Source organism: Rhinopithecus bieti, unplaced genomic scaffold (assembly GCF_001698545.2).
Source record: "Rhinopithecus bieti isolate Rb0 unplaced genomic scaffold, ASM169854v2 scaffold_19708, whole genome shotgun sequence".
Lineage (NCBI taxonomy): Eukaryota > Metazoa > Chordata > Mammalia > Primates > Cercopithecidae > Rhinopithecus > Rhinopithecus bieti.
The window spans coordinates 5,108,728-5,127,043 of NW_016810765.1; the positions used below are offsets into that span (position 1 = coordinate 5,108,728).

At 41.3% G+C, this 18,316-nt stretch overlaps 1 long non-coding RNA gene across 1 annotated transcript in view; it reads left to right on the plus strand.

Annotated features, from left to right (window-relative positions):
• The first annotated feature begins 5,831 nt into the window (after positions 1–5,831).
• The window catches only part of LOC108542632 (uncharacterized), a 72,652-nt gene continuing 60,167 nt past the window's right edge, over positions 5,832–18,316 (plus strand). The window contains exon 1 of the long non-coding RNA XR_001889318.1: positions 5,832–5,930. This is a non-coding gene — a long non-coding RNA (uncharacterized LOC108542632). The remainder of the gene's footprint in view (positions 5,931–18,316) is intronic.

Consider the following 18,316-nt stretch of genomic DNA (forward strand, 5'->3'; position numbering starts at 1 on the left):
AAGTAAAGAATCTGCATTTTGACAAGATCCCTAGATGAGTCAGACCAGTGCTTTCTAAACCATCTGTGGAGAAGGAACTAAATTTCTTGTTTTTGTTTTAAGTTTGTCACTGACCCATTCTTTTAGAAAATTTCTTATTCAGCAAGACAAATCCAGTGATCCCTCACTGGCCTGCTGCAGGAATGTCCAACTGCTACAACAATATTTTAAAAAAACTTACTTTAACTTGTGTACGTTTCTTATTGGACACTGGTAACAAGAGTCCCTGGGCTGGTACCAGTCCATGGACCACATTAGAGTAGCATTCATCCAGACCATACCTCTCCAGTTCACTGGCCTTTCTGATCCAGAATAGCCACTGTTGCTGCCTAGAACTCAAAGATCTTAGCCAGGGAAACACCACGAGCTTTATAGAGAACAAAGGCATGGACAGGCAAGTTAATCAAAAGCCACCTCTTCTATCTAGATTGGTCAAACAGTTACTAAACACACTTTCAAATGACCCTTTTCAGCTTAAATAGATCAGGTGGATGGCTTGTCTTCTATTGCATTAGGATGATGAATTACAAAGATTTGCTCTTCATGTATTACTGTTGTGGTTCATGAAACTCACAGCTCCCATGAGTATGTAGATATTATGGAGCAAAGCAAATTTACTTTCATGTCTCTCTTCCAAACAGGGCTGAGTTTATAATTTTCTGCTAAAAGGTTGTGTTGCAAAATTTGGCTGGTCAGATGACATTTGGAGGCCATCAAATTATAATTGATGAATAAACACAGGAGACTATTTTTCTCCCAGGCTTAAATTGTGGAGCTGTCTTTGTCATAAGAGATGGAAGTATTATACAACTTTTGTTTTAGTCTGTACTCCATTTGGCTATTCTCATCCCAAGGCCACATCCTTTTAAATCTTGTTAAAATACATTAGGGCTTAATGTATTTAAATCTTGTTAAAATATACCCCTTGTTTATATTAGGGATTCACTAAGAGAAGGTGTCAATGATGTAAACATTACACAAAAGTGAAGACTGCAGAGACGAAAACAGTGCTTAATGGAGCTGCTTTGCTAGTGGGAAATGAGTCCTGATATTAACCAGAACAGGTTCTTACTCTGAGATGTTCCCCACTTACAAAGAGTGTCAAACAGTCTTTTAGCAGCCTTCAGGGAAAAAAATCTAAGATTGTTTACATGAAAGTGTTTCAAACTCTTCCTCTGCTATAAATTGTCTACAGCCAAGTGGGCGCATTAGGATTTATACTAAATCTCTTTATCTGGTAAGATAAAAGGAATGTTTATGATTTCCCTGAAATGTATTTGCTTTTCTCACGGCTTTTGATAATACCCCCTAGGATGAGCCATTTAAGAAATAGCTGTTTAACCTACAACACAAACAGTAGCATAAGCCCTTTGGTATTTTCTAATATCCAGAAAATGAATAACTGTGCTTTTTCCAGTTATTCAGCCCCTCCTCTAAGAAGCGGCCTAATTTGTGAAGTTTTTCTGGTTTTTAAGGATACAGGTGGTAAAATGTTTCAAATGTTTCTCATTTTGGTTTCTTCAATTCATATATGATGCAAGTATGCCCTAAAGAAAATACAAATTAAAACCACAATGAGATACCATTTTGCAGCCACCACAGTGGCAAAAAGAGAAAAAGACCAACAATACCAAGTGTTGGTGAGGACGTTTTGCAAAGACACTTATACAAGCTGGTGGAAGTGTGAATTGGCACAACCACTTTGGAAAACAATTTCATCTTATCTCATAAAGTAGAGCATCTGAATACTACACAAGTCAGCATTTCCCCTCCTGGGTGTACACCCTAAGGAGGTTATTGTGTATATGCACTAGAATATATGCAAGAATATTCTTATTAGTGTAGTTTTTAATAGCAAAAATCCCAAACAGTAAACCCAAATGACCATCTAATAAGAGAAAGAGTAAATTCATTTTCTTATGCTCATACAATATAGTATTCTGCTACATGCATCAGCATGGATGAATCTTAATATTAGATTGAAAAGTAAATTTGAGAAGAATACATACAGGAAGATTCCATTTGCATAAAGTTAAACAATGTGTAAAACACAGAGATTCTAGATGTGAGATAAATGATTAAGAAATGCAAGTGAATTATTAACACAAAGTGAGATAGTGGTCATCTTTTGGGAAGAGGCAATCAGTCGAGGTTAGTCACCAGTGGAGCTTGAAGGAACTGATCATGTTCTATTTCTGAAAGTGAGTTGTAGGTTCATGTGTGCATTTTAAAAATTAGGCAGGTATGTTATATATAATTTGCAAGTGTGAAATTTTTATAACAAAACATGAGTACATGGAAGAGTATGACTAAAAACAAATCACATGGGACCTATATTCTCCAAATTCTCGGTGACTTAATGAAGTAAATTTTTTTTCTCTCTCATGCTACATGTCCAATGAGAGTCATTAGGGACCTCTGATTATGGTGGTAACTCGGGGACCCAGACTCAAGAGTTTCTATGGAAAAGAGATTCTGTGAATACTGCCTGTGGGAAAGTCATCGCCAGATCATGACAGAGTTGGGGCAGGGAAGGAGGACAGGAACATGATGAGTCAAGCACTGGCTCTTCAGGTTTCTATCTGGAAACGACATGTCACTTCCACTCACATTACATTGGCCAAGTCAAGTCCTAAGGCCCTACTAACTTCAAAGATGTCAGAAAAGTACAATCTCACTTTGTCTGTAGAAAGAGAACCTGAGTATTTGTGGACAGACTTAAAGGCCATAATGACTACTGTATAACCATAGCCAAATTTTGAGTTCATTGCTGCTGCTTCTATCCCATGCTCTAGAAGAACACACATTTGTGCTTATTTTTCATTACAACTCTAATAAAGATACAAAGTGCTGACTTAAAAAGGCTTCTTTCTTGATGATCTTAATGGTCTTAGGAGAGAATTTCTTCTGAAGATAGGATACTCTTAGTCCAAACAAAAGTCATCCTCATGGAGTAAAAGCCTCTTATCTGTATAAAGGTTCATGGATTTTGTCTGTTATCTGCAGGGGTGAAAGGCTCACTGTTCTAATTCCCAGAACTGTAGAATGTCATGTTGGGGTGGCACTAAAGATGGGTAGGGGATGGTGGGCAGGAATATCAACAGAAATCCAAGCTTATTGGAAAACATGACCACTGGGGGTTGCATATTTATGCCCAGGACCTCCCCTTTTCTTTGTGTTTCACAGAGGATGCTGGCCAATCATTTTTGCTGGACACACCTGCATCCAGGCAATTGAGGGCATGAGAAAACACATGCCAATCATCTGACGTGGTTGGTGAAGCCAACCTCTACAGTGTTGTCCTCAAACATGGGGCAGAAACTGGCTCTTTGTTCTCCAGCCCCATTTCCTTGTCCAGTGCACACTGCAAGGCTACTTCGGTTAGGGGTATGGGGTCTAAGTTCTGGATAATGGAACATGTTACACAGGATGTGATGTCCAAGCCTGATGGTGGAACAGCAGCCGAATATTTCATAGTTTCTTACGTCTCTTTCTTTTAGCCAAATGCAGAGGAACCACTCTGAGGAGCCAACAGATGTTAGGAGCCTGTGTTCCCAAATCACCACATTGAAGGCTAACCACTGAAAACCCAATTGGATGATGATGTGAGCAAGAAATAAGCCTTTATTTTATGAAGTCAGTGAGATTTGGAGGTTGTTAGTTTCATGAGCTAGTGTTAGTAACCATCAAAAAATATAAAAGATCATAGTTCCTTTCTTCAAAGATACTTCTGACAAGGAACTCTGCTGGGTTGAATTCAGATAATGTTCTAGGACAAGTCTTTCAGACTGGTATAAAAAAGAGGCTTGTCATCTTTTCTCACTACCTTTAAAGTGGCTAGGCAAGTCAGGCTCTGCCCACGTGTTGAGTGATCATTCAGAATTGGTATTATAATTTGGCACACAAAAATGCTTTGATTGATTAAAACAATGGATCCCATTTAGACTTTTTTGGGTGTCTGGAATTTTGAATATTGGTTTACCTTTGCAAATGGTAAAATAATTGCTGGGTATTTTTGGCAGAAGGTGTGATATGATTTAGGAGATGGCATAATAATTCTGCAAAAGTCTGGACAGGCTACTTTTTATGCTTCAGGGTAGATTACACATAATAAACCCATTGGATGAGGGGAAATACAGGCCACAAACGCTATTTTATGTGTGTGGAATGTGGGGAGAGAAATGAGCCAAGGGAAAAAGGCTAGAAACCAAAGTGAATGAGCAGGCAAAAATGATGGTCAGAAGGGGAGTTTTCCAGTGATTTTTTTTGGCAGACATTAAAAAATATATAAAATTGCAGATTGTAGTCATAGTAATGGAACCTGTAAGGTGACACTTTTGTGCCCATGATGTAGGCATTGTGATCCTACATCAGTTTATTCTTCTTTACAGAGTGGGTAGGAATAAGACTATACTTGCTTGATGTAAGACACAAAGTGACATTGGAAAAACTATAATATCTGAGTGGCCTCTCAGAGGAGTTAGTTACACATCAGCTAAGGCATTTGATGTGTTGGGCACTTGTCACATAGTCACGTATTCTTGTTTTTCATGTACATGTCCATGAAGCAGCCTGCTGCAATCGTTGACTCAAGAGTCAGAAATCTGAACTTAAATTTTGACTCCATCCCTTATTCTAGGTGTAACCCTGGGCAAATTCTATAAACTCTTGGAGGTTTAAACTCCACTTCTATCCGATGAGGATCACACAGACATTTTATGAGAAGCACATGCAAAAAAAAAAAAAAAAAAAAAACTATGTGAAAACCATGACAGCAGTACCTGTCGTATCACTAACATTCAATCCATTAATCCCTTCTTTCTGTCGTCCACTTGCTATGAAGTTCCTTGAGGGATGGGATGAGGGCACTCTCATTTTGCATCACCTTAAGGGCCTGGCACATTGTAGATACTAGATAAATGTGTATTAAATGCACAAATGAAAAGGGCCAGTGGTCAGATTATTGGGCTAACCACTGGACTCAAGCAAATTAAAATGCCGATTTTTCTCCTCTCATGAAATTTCCCTTAAGATGGGTGTATTAGATAAGATTTAGTTCCACAGCATTCAACAGAGACTCAAAGGACAGTGGCTAAAAAGATAGAAGTTCATTTCATGCATACGCAAAAGCCTTACTATAGGCAGAGCAGGGCTGGTGTCAGGGCTCCAGTGGAGGTCCCAGGGGGCTTTGACCTCATTGTCCAAGATGGAGGAAAGGGAGGGAGAAGCCGCCTGCAGACACTACCTTTAATGAAACAGCCAGGAAACTCCCTCATGTCCCCTTAGCCAGAAGTTCTAGTTGCAGCACCGGGAATGTGATTTTTAGTTCAGGTGGCCACGTAGCTTCCATTAGCTTGGGAAAGGAGAACACATATAACGGTATAAAGTTCCTCCCACAGACTGTCTTCTGTAACACTACTTCGAAAGTGGAATGATTGCTGGTATCACATCCTGGGCCATGAGGGTGGCAATCATGTCCCAGCGACAGAGGAGAAGAAAGGACAGAGGCACCCTGAGTCCCAGATAAAGGAGGAGCCACCCGACAGTCTTGAATTGCCCGTTTATGTGTGAGAAATAAATTCCTTTCTGAAAACTCCGATTCTTTTTGGATCTCTGTTGCCCACAGCTAAATTTCTACGCTGAGCACTACAATCCCGCTGGTGCACATGTGCGCCTATGCGGCTCTAGGTGAGTCCGGAGTGCGTTAACCCTTCCACGCATGCCCAGAGTGCTTTAACCCTTCTGCGCATGCTCAGCCTTAGCCATTGCCCAGGATGCTCCGGTCCGGTCGCTCTTCATCCTGCCTGGGCAGCCCCATGGACTGGCAGGAAACCGTTCTTCTCTCCATCCAGCTGTGATTTCATTCCATTAGGCTGGAATGTAAATCAGGGGTGAGTTAATATACCGAATTGTACCCCAGTGGCCTCCAATTTATTCTCTGCTCGCTTATGGGGTCAGGCCCCGTGTAGTTACGTTTTATACTAGCAGTACAAATTGTACAAGACTCTTACAAAAATCAAGCCAATCAGAAGTAATAAGATGATAAAACTCAGGCCTACCTCGCTGTAGGAAATCTCAGTATGTGAAAATTTATATATATAGAATGATAATGCCTCTACAAAAAGACGGATCCCATTACAAAATAATTACTGAAAACCTAATAATTTGCCGAATACCTAAATACACATAAATAGGAGCATTTCCTTACAAATTTGCGGTACTGTGTCCAAATTTTGTTCACTTAAAATGTTCCCTTACTCCATCCGTTACACAAAGATAGACCAGCTCAAACACCCATCCTGGGTCTGGATGAAATAGATGGAATTTTATCAGTGTAACTTTTTTTTTTCAGTGTTGCTGCTTTGACGTTAAATAGGCAGGATGAATAACCTGAAGAAATAGTAAATAAATATTCTCTAAAGAAATAGTAAAGGCATTAAAGTAAAGTGGTGTTCTGGTGTTCACACAAAATCAAGCTTTCTACGTTTCTTCTCCATTACATTTTATCATATTACTGACACACCTTTTTTTTTTTTTTCACATTTTAGAGTTCATGCCTTGTGTACTTTACAGTTTTATACCTTGTATATTTTTAATGTCATTTAAAAAACCCTCAATTCTAGGCATTTTCGCTTCTTATGCCGTGGCTGATACTATAGAAGGTTGGAACTAAAATAATCATGACCCCTTAAGGCAAGTCCTCCAGCTTTTGAAGTGGACCAGACTTCATGCCTAACAGCTTTAACCTCTAATAACACAGAGGGATAGAAAAAGAGCCTAGGATGAGAAGCCAGCCTTTCATCTGGGCTGTCTTTTCCTTCTGAGTTCTTAAAAAGGACTGCTTTAATTATCTATTCTGTTGCTTTTCTTAGCAGGCAGAAAAATTTCTGGGTTTAAATGTAACATCTTTCTTTACCCATGAATCTATGGAGAAGTCCACTTTTCATGAGCCGTCAATTAAATCACTCATCAGCTCTGCGGCCCCAGTTCCATTTGCAGCTCACACTGCCACTTCATGAGGAGGAGAGGTGCTGGCAAGCAGCCAAGTCCACACACCAGGCTACAAAACCAAAGTTTGGGAAGTGTTGAGTACCATCTCTACAGGATTATGCCGCCACGAGTGTGCCATTGTGAACTGCCGTCAGAGTCCTGGGTTAGGTTTATTATCTCCTCTTCCATTCCCCGGGAATGCCTGTTCCAGACAGGCAGGGATTGGCAAATCTTTTATTGGCATTTGAAGTACAAGTTTATGGAACAAAATTCAGTTAGCAGAGGGAGAGGCATGCACAGATAGAGACCATACATTATTGTCATGATTGTACAAACATCTGGCTTCCACCCAGAATATCCGCTCTACGGTCCATCCTCATTCTCTGCCCCCAGAAAGCAGGATGCTCCCTTTCCAGGACTCCTTATCCAAGCCTGCCTTGTCTAGGGGTTCTCCCCTGTGACCAGGGCAGTGAGCGCTGACCTGGCTGGAGTCCCCTGGTACTTCTCCAAGATTCCAATGCAGCGTGCTCATTAGGAGTTTTGCTTTTATTGTTTCCAGGTTCCCCACGTTGGTTGTTGATCTATGGTCACTCCACTTGGAGAAAGAAAGCAGAGACAACCCTCTCGGGTTCATTCCTAAAGCACTGACTCACTTTGTCTTCTTGCCACTGTTGCTGGCCTGTCATGTACCTCCATCTGTCTTTATGCCGGACCAAGCAGACACCAGAAACATTAAAAAAAAGTCTCTCTGCATCAAAAATGATCACAGAGCTCCACCTAACCATAGGTCAGGTACTTCCAACCTGAATTCATCTCCATGACAGACCCCTGCAGATGAACTCTGGTGACCACTTTCTGTTCTGCCTTTTGTTTTGTTCCTGTGTGAACTACAGTTGCTCGGGCGAATGGAGGAGGGCGGAGTGGAAGGAGGACAGTGCTGAACTTGAAGTCGGCAGATGGCAGTTTTGATCCTCCTGACTTGTGAGCTTAGCATTGGTGTAACCTTCAGATATTGTTTAACCTAATTGAGACTCAGTTTCTTCACCAGTAAAATGGATACACGAAAGCCCCTGCTGAGTCAGCAGGAGCTAACAGAAACCCCTACCTCAGTCCCTCAGATTTAATCTCCATATGATTAAGGATTTACTACACATGTTCTGTTTACTAGCCCAAAGCCAGACTCACTTGAGAAAGTACAAACAGAAGCCAACATCAAAATCTACAGACTTTTTATTAATTGATAGAAAAAAGCTCAGCAGGGTCTGATATACAGTGGAGATTCAGTGGGATTAGCACTCTTGGCCTTTACAGCCGTCCCCTGCAGCACCTGATGGATATGCTTTCACTCTAGATTCCAGGCAGAAATCCCTAGGAAATCAGGGAAGAGAAGGTGAAAAGTATTATATCCTCATTGCAAGACATTCGGCATTGTTAGGTTTTCTCTTACTGAGTGAGCTTATTGGTGTGTGTTCTCTTAAAGCAGAAACAAAAAGCTAAATAGCACTTATCTGATTCTGTTCAGGAGTGATCGCTGAAGGTTTGTAAGTGCCTCGAGGTGAGGCTTCTGTAAACTTCCCAATCTCCTTATTGATTGTGATCTGAGGTGGCAGAGTCTGAGCTTGCCTGAGGTACCTGACCAGCCAAGGAAGGGATTCCTGGGGTGTGTGGTCATTTAAAAACACCACACTCGTAGATGAGGCAGTCACAGTGCAGGAGGTCGGTTTAGATGTGAAGGGGAGAGCTGAGGCTATTACCATAGAGGAATTATTCTTTCTTTAGAAAGGCTTCTCTCCTCTCTCTTCATGTGTGGTTTTGGGGCAGAAGAGAGGTGGGAATCAAATTCTGCTCAGCCTCCATCACTCCCACGTCACTCAGATGGGATAATCTTACCACTGAAATGAATGCCTTTGGTATTAATTCTAATAATATGACTGCCTCGGAAAGATTAATGGCTGACCTTTTATTCCTTTGCCCTGTGTGCACATTTACTGAGTACTTATTATGTGACACATTTTGTTTTTCAAGTGCTCTGCAGGTCTTAGCTCATTTATTCCTCACAGCATCTCCATGAAGTGGGTACCATTTTTATCCCCAATGCACAAAGGAGAAACTGAGACAGAGAAAGGCAAAGCTTTCTTCGTGCTCTTCTATTGCTAGGGATCCTTTATGTTTTACAGCTATTGACTTGAAGATCTCAGTTTCCAGTGAATTTTTCCTAAATGATCTAGCCTGCACCATTTGCTCACTAAGCAATTAGTATGTTTGTTTCACACAATGACAGACAATCTGAACAGTGGAGGAGAGTACCACCAGGAGACATCGCTGATAATAGATCCTGTATGTCGTACAGCAGATGGCCTAGATGGTTGTGCTTATGGAGGACACCTGTAATTTTAAGATCTTTTCTCAGTCTCTGACCTCATGCCTGCGATTCTGTAAAACATCTCACATTTCCTTCCAATGCAAAGGCACCAACGTGTATGTCTTCTCAAATGACTTTTTAAAGCACTCTTGATAGTCTGTTCAGTTTGAATACATTTGTGAAGCAAATTCCAAAATTGCGTATTGTATCTTCTGGAATGGTGCTATGGTTCGGATATGATTGATTGGTCCCCACCAAATCTCATGCTGAAATTTAATCCCTGGAGTGGCAATATACAGGTGTAGCCTGGTGGGGCATGTTTGGATCATGAGAATGGATCCCTCATGAATGGCTTGGTGTCCCCAGGTTTGTCCCTTCTTCGCACATACCTACTTCTCCTTTGACTTTCTCTGACATGTTTTGACTCATCACAGAAGACCCCACCAGAAGCCAAGTGGATGTAGGAGCCATGCGTCTTGTACAGCTTACAGAACTGTGAGCTGAATAAACCTCTTTTCTTTATAAATTACTCAGTCTCAGGTATTATTTTATAGCAACACAAAACGGACGAAGACACGTATTACTGTAAAATAAAGGAAGATTTTTAAAAGTGGAATTAAACATCAAGTTACTCCATAGGCAATCAGGAATAATTTGGGCAGCATGGTAACAGCCCCTGCACTGCATTTGGGATCCACACCTGCTCTTTGAACCCAGAAGAACCTGATTCAAATTTGATTGACAACATGACCAGGCTAGGATGCCTAGAGCTGAGGTCTGGTTGAAACCCAAAGCAGGTGATCTGCTGTAGTAGAATGGTAAACCGAGATTCTTGTTGGGATGCTGGCAGACAATATTGAAAAATTGGAGTAAAGTGAGTAAGAAAGAATGTGGAAGGCAGGTAAAACTGATGAAGGCAAGTGGTTCAAACCCTAGGCTGTTAATCCCAAGTGTTGTCACCATGCTGTTTTTATAGTAGCTGGCATAGGTGAAGTGCCACCCGGGGGCCAGGCTAGACAGCACTGGATTTGCTCACGTATGAGCCAAAGAATGCTGAGTTGTCTGTGACAACTGGTGTTTTTCAGGATGGAAAAGGAGCAGGGTCTGATTCTGTGCTCTGTTCTTACCCCATGACTCTAGTAACAACACATTGTGTGTTTCCAATTTTCCCCCAATGCCATGACCTTTAGGAATTCCATCCATTTAGCCCCTTAGCATGGGTTAGTCCAATGCAGGTTGGCAACATTGGGAATTCACCTATTGTCAGGCAGTCAAACAGGCTCTTTCATCCTCCTTTTTCCTCTCCCACCTCTTGAAATACTTTACACCCTTCAAGATGCATGTCAGAGGCTACTAGTCTACAAGGCCTCTCCGATATCGTTTCCTCCTCTCTGGAGCTGGATTTAATCTTTCCTTTGTGCTTCCTGTATTATAGCACACACCAAAGACTATCTAGTATTTATCTTTATTATTTGTGTTCACATCTTACCTGGACTGAAAGCTTCCTGAGGGTAGGATTCATATTTTCCTCATCATTGCTGCCTCCGTATCACCCGTCATAGTGCCTTGTACAAAGTGAATGCCCAATGACCTCTTGTTGAATTGAAGCAGATTAAAAATCTACCATAGTCCAGGTTGAAGTGAGAACATCAAATATTTTTGAAAATGTATAGATTTGGGTGGTGGATTGAGGCAGAAATAGATGAGGCCCCCAGGGAGTAGACACATTTACAAGTTTGATTTCTACACCAAGCCAGTGTAGATCTGTTTCCTTCCTGAGCAATCTATCATTTTCATTGTTTTCTCCTATATGGTCTGTTTGTCCTTCTTGCTTTTTCAGATTAACTGAAGAGCATTCCTTTTTCTAGCATTCTCTTTGGGTTATAGCAGAGCTGCTTTTGTCAGTGGAGGGGAGGGGCTCTCTGGGCTCCTGCAGGGCTGCTCTCCTCCCTCTCCTCTCTCTTAGTCTGGAGTGCAGCGCTGACCTCCTTTCCCTGTGAGGGAGAATCTCATCTGGCCACCAGGCTTGGACTTGTTTGGCGCCAGGAGAAGATAAGACAATGTAAGCAACAAGTTTCCTTTCATACCAGCTGGTTGGGGATTAGCCTTACCAACCCCAAGGCAAAGCTTGCCTTTGCTGTTTAAAATAATAATCTGTGCTTGCTTTTGTATATCTTAAGGACTGGGCGCAATAGTTCACAAATGAAAAGGTAATACAGAAATTCTTCTCTTCCTACGTTAATGTTTTCATCTTGTTTTGGGCCATTTGTTTTAAAACGGGATGTTCTATATCAGCAGTGGCCCTCTAACTGAAATATTAGACAATTTCTTTCTTGACACTGATTCCCATCTCTACTTTCTTAAGTGGCACTTGGATTTGGGGAAGGGGGAGACAGGAAGAGAGGGAGAGAGAGAGAGAGGGAGAGAGAGAGAGAGGGAAGTCTGAGGGCTTGGAGAGATAGAAGTCTGAGGGCTTGGGGAAGGAGTTTCTCCTCAGCTCCTGGTGACTCAGCTGGGCTATCTGGGCTGTGGAAGATGCAGGAGAAAAGAGGCATTTGGAAGCAGATGACTGGAATGATCCAACATATCTCAATCAGGCCACAGGAGCAATAAAGGAGACATGAAATGTCCCCTAGTCCTTCCAATCCATCTTGGATATTTCAGGCCCCAGTGGTCTTTGATCTTTAAGAATTTTCATCCTCTCTAGTCTCTTTCTGATAGCAACCAGGATTTAGTAACTGAAAGCACAAGAATTTCACCTGTCCCTAAGTGCTGGCAAGACACCGGAAAACAATAAGTATAAATCAGGAGTAGAAAATACAGCTTTTTGCATATGTAACCAGTGGGTTTTACAAGCATCAGTTGGGTCATAAGCAAAACACAGCATTATAGTCTTTCACCCAGCATATCTTGAAGCTCAATTAAGTGGGATTAATTTTCCCCTGGCCTGGGAGGTCAGCTCTGTAGATCTTACTGTTTTGCCTCCATTCTTATACAAAAGGTACTCCAAGGTCACTGTAGTTTGCAAACACAATCTCAATTCAGTAATTAGAATGTCATGGTAAAGATGCTCATCAAAACTTTGAATGTGATAGCATCGAATCATTTCCATTTCTTCAGTGCTGACCTGCATCAGGCTCCATCCTCTGGTTGACTCTTTCTCAGCTGCCTCTCCCTGCTCACCTCTTCTTCCCGCACATTTTTTCTTTCTTCTGGTTCCTTGCCAGGGTCAAAGGTGGGAGAAGGAGAGATAAGGGCGCATTGTGATTTTTACAAGGCTGGATAGCTCTGTTATCTTTGGGCCTGAGGCTGCTGTCTCTAGGTAGGTTGTGGATAACAAGATGATTAAAACAGACCCTTTCTCCACCGGTGCTTTTTTGGGGTCTTTGAGGTACCGTGCTGAGCTCCTTCTCCTGTGGCTTCCTTTGCCTGTGTGGATTTCTCTCTTTTAGGTGGCCACTTCTAACTTCTCAATCAGCCTGTAGGATCCAGCTGTACCCTTTCAACTCCTGCTGAGGTCTTCCCACCCTTCTGTTACCCTCTTGGGCAGGACCCAAGACAAGATGAGCTGGGTCTCTCTCCAGGGGCATGGCTCACCCCAGTCCCCAGGATCTTTTGCCCAACAAGTCCTGGGCGTGCAGGCCGACCCCACGCGGAGCACTCTCTTGGCTTTGTCATGAAAGAGTGAGACAGTTCCTTGTTCCCCGCTGGAGGGCAGGCCTTAGACAATGCTTCACTTTGGCTTTCTCAGTCATGAGTCAGGAACCGGTCCTCTACCAACTGCAGGGAACATATTGCAAAAGGTACTGTGGGGTTTTAGACATCTCCTTCAGCAGCCTGTCATCCTATACCTTTGTCCCCTCATCATTTCCCAAAAAAAGGAGAATGGAGGTTCACAGTATAGCAACACCTCTCTCAAACAAACCAAAAAGCCCTTGCCAGTTTTCTTCGTCTACCTTCTCTGATGTCCTTTTATCATTTTGATCTGGCTAGAAGGTTGAAGATTCATGGGACAAAGTTTTGAGGCTATGTTCTTTTCCCACTTGTATGAGGAGGTGAAGGTCTTGTTTTATTCACTTTGATATTCTGTATCTGTTGTTTTATCCAAGTCAAAGCTGAGGCTGGAAGAATTCAGTTCTCACATATGGCTGCACATGTTACCCAAAGTAGCTCTGACTAGAAAGTGATGGGCCTTTAAGTCTGTCCTTGCCCAGCAATATTGGGCAAGCCATTTGGGTCTGCCAACTTCAGAAGCCACAGAAGAATACACCTATGGTGACCAGTCCTTTTTATTAAGAGCAAAAGGCAGCTGGGCGAGGTGGCTCACACTTGTAATCCCAGCACTCTGGAAGGCAGAGGCAGGCGAATCACCTGAGGTAAAGAGTTTGAGATCAGCCTGGCCAACATGGTAAAACCCCATCTTTACTAAAAATACCAAAAAAAAAAAAAATTAGCTGGGTATAGTGACAGCACCTGTAATCCCAGCTACTCAGGAGGCTGAGACAGGAGAATCGCTTGAACCCAGGAGGCAGAGGTTGCAGTGAGCTGAGATAGTGCCATTGTACTCCAGTCTGGTGACAGAGTGAGATTCCTTCTCAACAACAACAAAGAAGCACAAGGCAATGCCAGTATTTCTACCCAATTCTTGGATGTAGAGGTGGGGAGGGTAATGAGCACTTAGGAAGGGTTTTAACTCGTTGTTGTGAGGGGAGAGATAGAAAATGTGAGGATGTTTTCTCCCTAGTGTTTCAATGTATGGAATGTGGTAGGAAGGGAGAGGAGCATATTCATTGCATTTAGTGGGAAATCACTAGATTCCTTCTCTAATCAATAAGTTCATAAGTTCCACTATCACATATTTCCCTTATGGGCTATTTGGCTATCTCTTAACATAATAATGCTACAATACAAATAACCACAGGCTTGGTGGCACATAACAGGCAATATGTGTTGCTTATGATTCAGGGGGTCGACTGGGGGTCAAACAGATGGTTCTGCTGATCTGGCTGGGCTCACTCACTTGCATAAACAATAGATGGGTGATTGAGGCTTACCTTAGTTGTAGCAACAGTGGAGATTTTACTCTGGTCCATAGATATATTTTATTTGTTTATTTATTATTATTATTATTTGAGACAGAGTCTCACTGTGTTGCCCAGGCTGGAGTGCAGTGGTGCCATCTTGGCTTGCTGCAACCTCTACTGTCTGACTTCAAGTGATTCTCCTGCCTCAGCCTCCCAAGATTATGGGCATGCACCATCATGTCTGGTTAATTTTTGTATTTTTAGTAGAGACGGGGTTTCACTGTGTTGGCCAGTCTGGTTTCGAACTCCTGGTCTCAATTGATTCGCCCACCTCAGCCTCCCAAAGTGCTGCGATGACAAACTTGAGCCACAGTGCCCAACCTCATATACATCTTTTATAACAGTGTAGCTCAGGCAGATAGACACGTAAAAGTGAATGAAAATATGCAAGGACTCTTGAGGTTTAGGCTTGGAACACACACACCTCATTTCTACCTGGATGTCCTGTATTTTTTATTTGCTTGACCTGGCAACTCTACACTTCATTTTACTGGTTGAAACAAGTCACATGGCTGAGCTCAGAGTGAAGGGGTGAGGGAGATCACCTTGTTCACCATCAGAGGTCGTGCACAGCTACATGGCAAAGGGCAAAGGTCTAGAGACATAGAAATGTGACCAATTTACAACATGGACTGTTTGGTGAGCTTCTGTTTTCTGGTTAAGAACCCACACAATACATAAGAGTCTTCCTCATGTTCTTTTCACTGTGTTACTGGCAGTAATCATTGGAATTTTTTTGAGGACCAGAGTTATTGCCTACGGGATGTGTTGAGGGCCATGCAGAGAAGCTAAGTGAACATAGTCCCCTGTTAAACTGAGTTCTGCCCTCACAGTGGCTTTGCAATATATAGGATTCAAATTCCTGCTTTGAATGACAAATGGCAACATGACAAATTTCTTTGCCTTTTGGCCAGCCCTCCATAGTTCCGAAGAGTCAAAACTGTCAGTGTTAACTCTGAGAATATCAGCATGTTATGGTACCTAAATCACACATGGGAGAAAGACAGAGCGACAAGGTGAGCTGGAAGAACAAGGCAGGTTGCTAAATGGGTGTTAGAGCGTTGGGAAGACAGACTGAAGAAATGGCAGGAAGGAGGTTGGAAATGGAATGTAGCTCAGGCCATGGTTTCCAAGGCTGTTTGATTGTCACGTGATGACATTGTAAGTTCCTTAGTTCCGGGTGAGGATTGTGAAACTTCTGGTTCATATCAACTTTAGAGACAGCAATCCAGTTCCTCAGCTGGGTTAGTTACAGGTTTAGATACATGTTAGTATGAGTGGGATAGCTCCCCTTGATGGATTGAAAATTGTTTGGAAAACCTTGCTGTGTGAGAACTAATTGCACATAAATATTATTTAATCTGTTTTTCTCAATTGCATTTTAATTTTACAACCAACATTTCTTGACATTAGAGAAAATGAGTAAAAACATTGTATTTGATTCATCATATATTCTCTTACATTTTTGAGTTGCAAATCCCCCCAGAGAGAAATCAAGCCAATCCTTTATTGCTGTGAATATTTAGAATTTGGTTCTTGCTTTTGTTAAATGCAGTAACCTTAAAAGTTTTATGATCTGTAAGTATTTGTTTTATGAAAATACGATTTGAGAGTTGGAAGAAGAGAGGGCAGCTATTAGCATGACTTAAATTTTATTGCTTTTGAAGTAAGAAATATTCATTGACTTGAAGGTGAATTGTTTTATTTCTCTAAAAAGTATAGTTTACAACGAGTGAGGGATGATGATGTAGTTTTTGGGACAAGTATTTTCAAGAAGACTATTTCTAAGTGCAAAATGCCAGGCAAAATCCCTAGAAGAGCAATATGCATATTGCTTTAGTACGATCATAGCCATGTACTATTCCCCTTCCATTTCCTCTGTGCTTCTCAGTAATCTTTTCTTTATATACTTAGAATTTTTTTCTGCTTTGAAATGAAATACTCCATGGAGAAATTACTTTCTATATCTGTTTTAAACCTTATTTAGTTAATTAAAATGCATATTTAAGAGTTATAGTCTGTGCAGCTTAGATTTATGACCCTAAACACTTAAAGTCAACAGTGTATGAAGTCTGGTATGGTTGATGTGGCAGAGAAAATATGTAGTGCAAAGTACTGAAATTTTACAAGCTTTGGCAATAAAGGGTAAAGACCTATATTCGTTTAGAAACTAATGTTAGAAAACAATGCTTTGTAATTTCATAGTTTATCATCTCAGTTGATTCTCAGAATAACCTTGTGTGATACAGGCCAGTCAAGTTTTTTCATCCCCATGTTAATAATGAGAAAATTGAGGCTCAGAGAGGTTCAGTAAATTTTCCAGCATCATCCTGCTGGTATACTGAAGAACTAGTTTAGGAACCCAGCTATTCTCTACCTGAGTCCTGACTTCTGTGTTACAGCATTATGATTTTCGAGATAGGAATGATTAGCTAGGCCTAGCCCTGGAGATACAAAGAAAAATGAGATATTATTCTACTCTCTACCTCCTTGAAATCAAGGTTGGTTAATGGGCAAAAACATAGAGTTAGAAGGAATAAATTCTAGTGTCCAATAGCTATGTAGAATGGCTACGGTTAATAATAATTTGTTGTATATTTCAAAATAGCCAGAAGAGAAGATTTGAAATGTTCCCAACACAAAGAAATGCTAAATAGTTATGGTGATGGATATTCTATTAATAAATATCCTTATTTGATCACTACACATTGTATGCATGTATCAAATGTACCCCATAATTATGTGTAATTATTATATACCAATATCAAATATAAATGAGACATCTTCCCTGTTTTCAAGGGCTGTTTGGAGATTCATATGGGAGACAGGAAAGCCAGGACCTTTGCAATACAATTTGATAAGAACAATCAATCATAAGAGCTACAGAATGAGGCATAAGGGAAGGAGGATTCTATTAGGATGAGAGTGAAGGGAGTTCAGGCTCTTGTGTTTAGGAGAAGGAGTTTTGGTCCATGGCAATATTTCACAAGCTCTGGACATGAAAAAGTAATTTTTCTTTCTGTGGTCTGGAGACTGAGTGATTGAGGAATTAAAGTTGATGGTTTTGAATACAATTCCAGCTGAGCAAGAAAGTCTGTGGCGATTAAAGAATTCTTAGTCTGAAAGTAATAGGCATTCCCAGAGAAGGCAGCAGGGTTAAGTCCTGCGGTAAAAGATGGACCCCGAACTTTGACCCTACCTGGAATTTCAGAATGCCATTGTGGCAGATGGCATTTTCCAAAGACAGCTACTACAATCTCTTGTCTCTCATGCTCTTCTGCAATGTGACCTTCTCCTCTCCCATCAAGAGGTTGAGTGTGATTCTCCTCCTCTTGAATCTGGGTGGACTTGTAATAGTTTCAACCAATGGAGTATGCAGAAGGGATGCTGTGTGGTTTCCAAGGCTGGTGATAAAAGGTGAGGCAGCTTCTGCATTGTTGCTAGAAAACTCTTGTTTTATTCAGGGTACTTTCTATGAAAATTACATTGGTACCATCAAGGATGAGCTAAACCATTTATATATCACATCTATCTGTATAATCCATCTAGTATCTATGTGCCTATCTATCTATTTACCAAAAAGTACCCAAGACAAGTCTCAACTTAGAGATTTATTTTGCCAAGGTTAAGGACAATGGCCCGTGACACAGCCTCAGGAGATCCTGAGAACATGTGCTCAAGGTGGCTGGGTTACAGCTTGATTTTATACATTTTAGGGAGGCAGAAGTTACAGGCAAAGACATAAATCAATACATGTTAGGTATACATTAGTTAAGCCTAGAAAGGTGGGACATCTCGAAATGGGGACTTTCAGATCATAAGTGGATTCAAAGATTTCCTA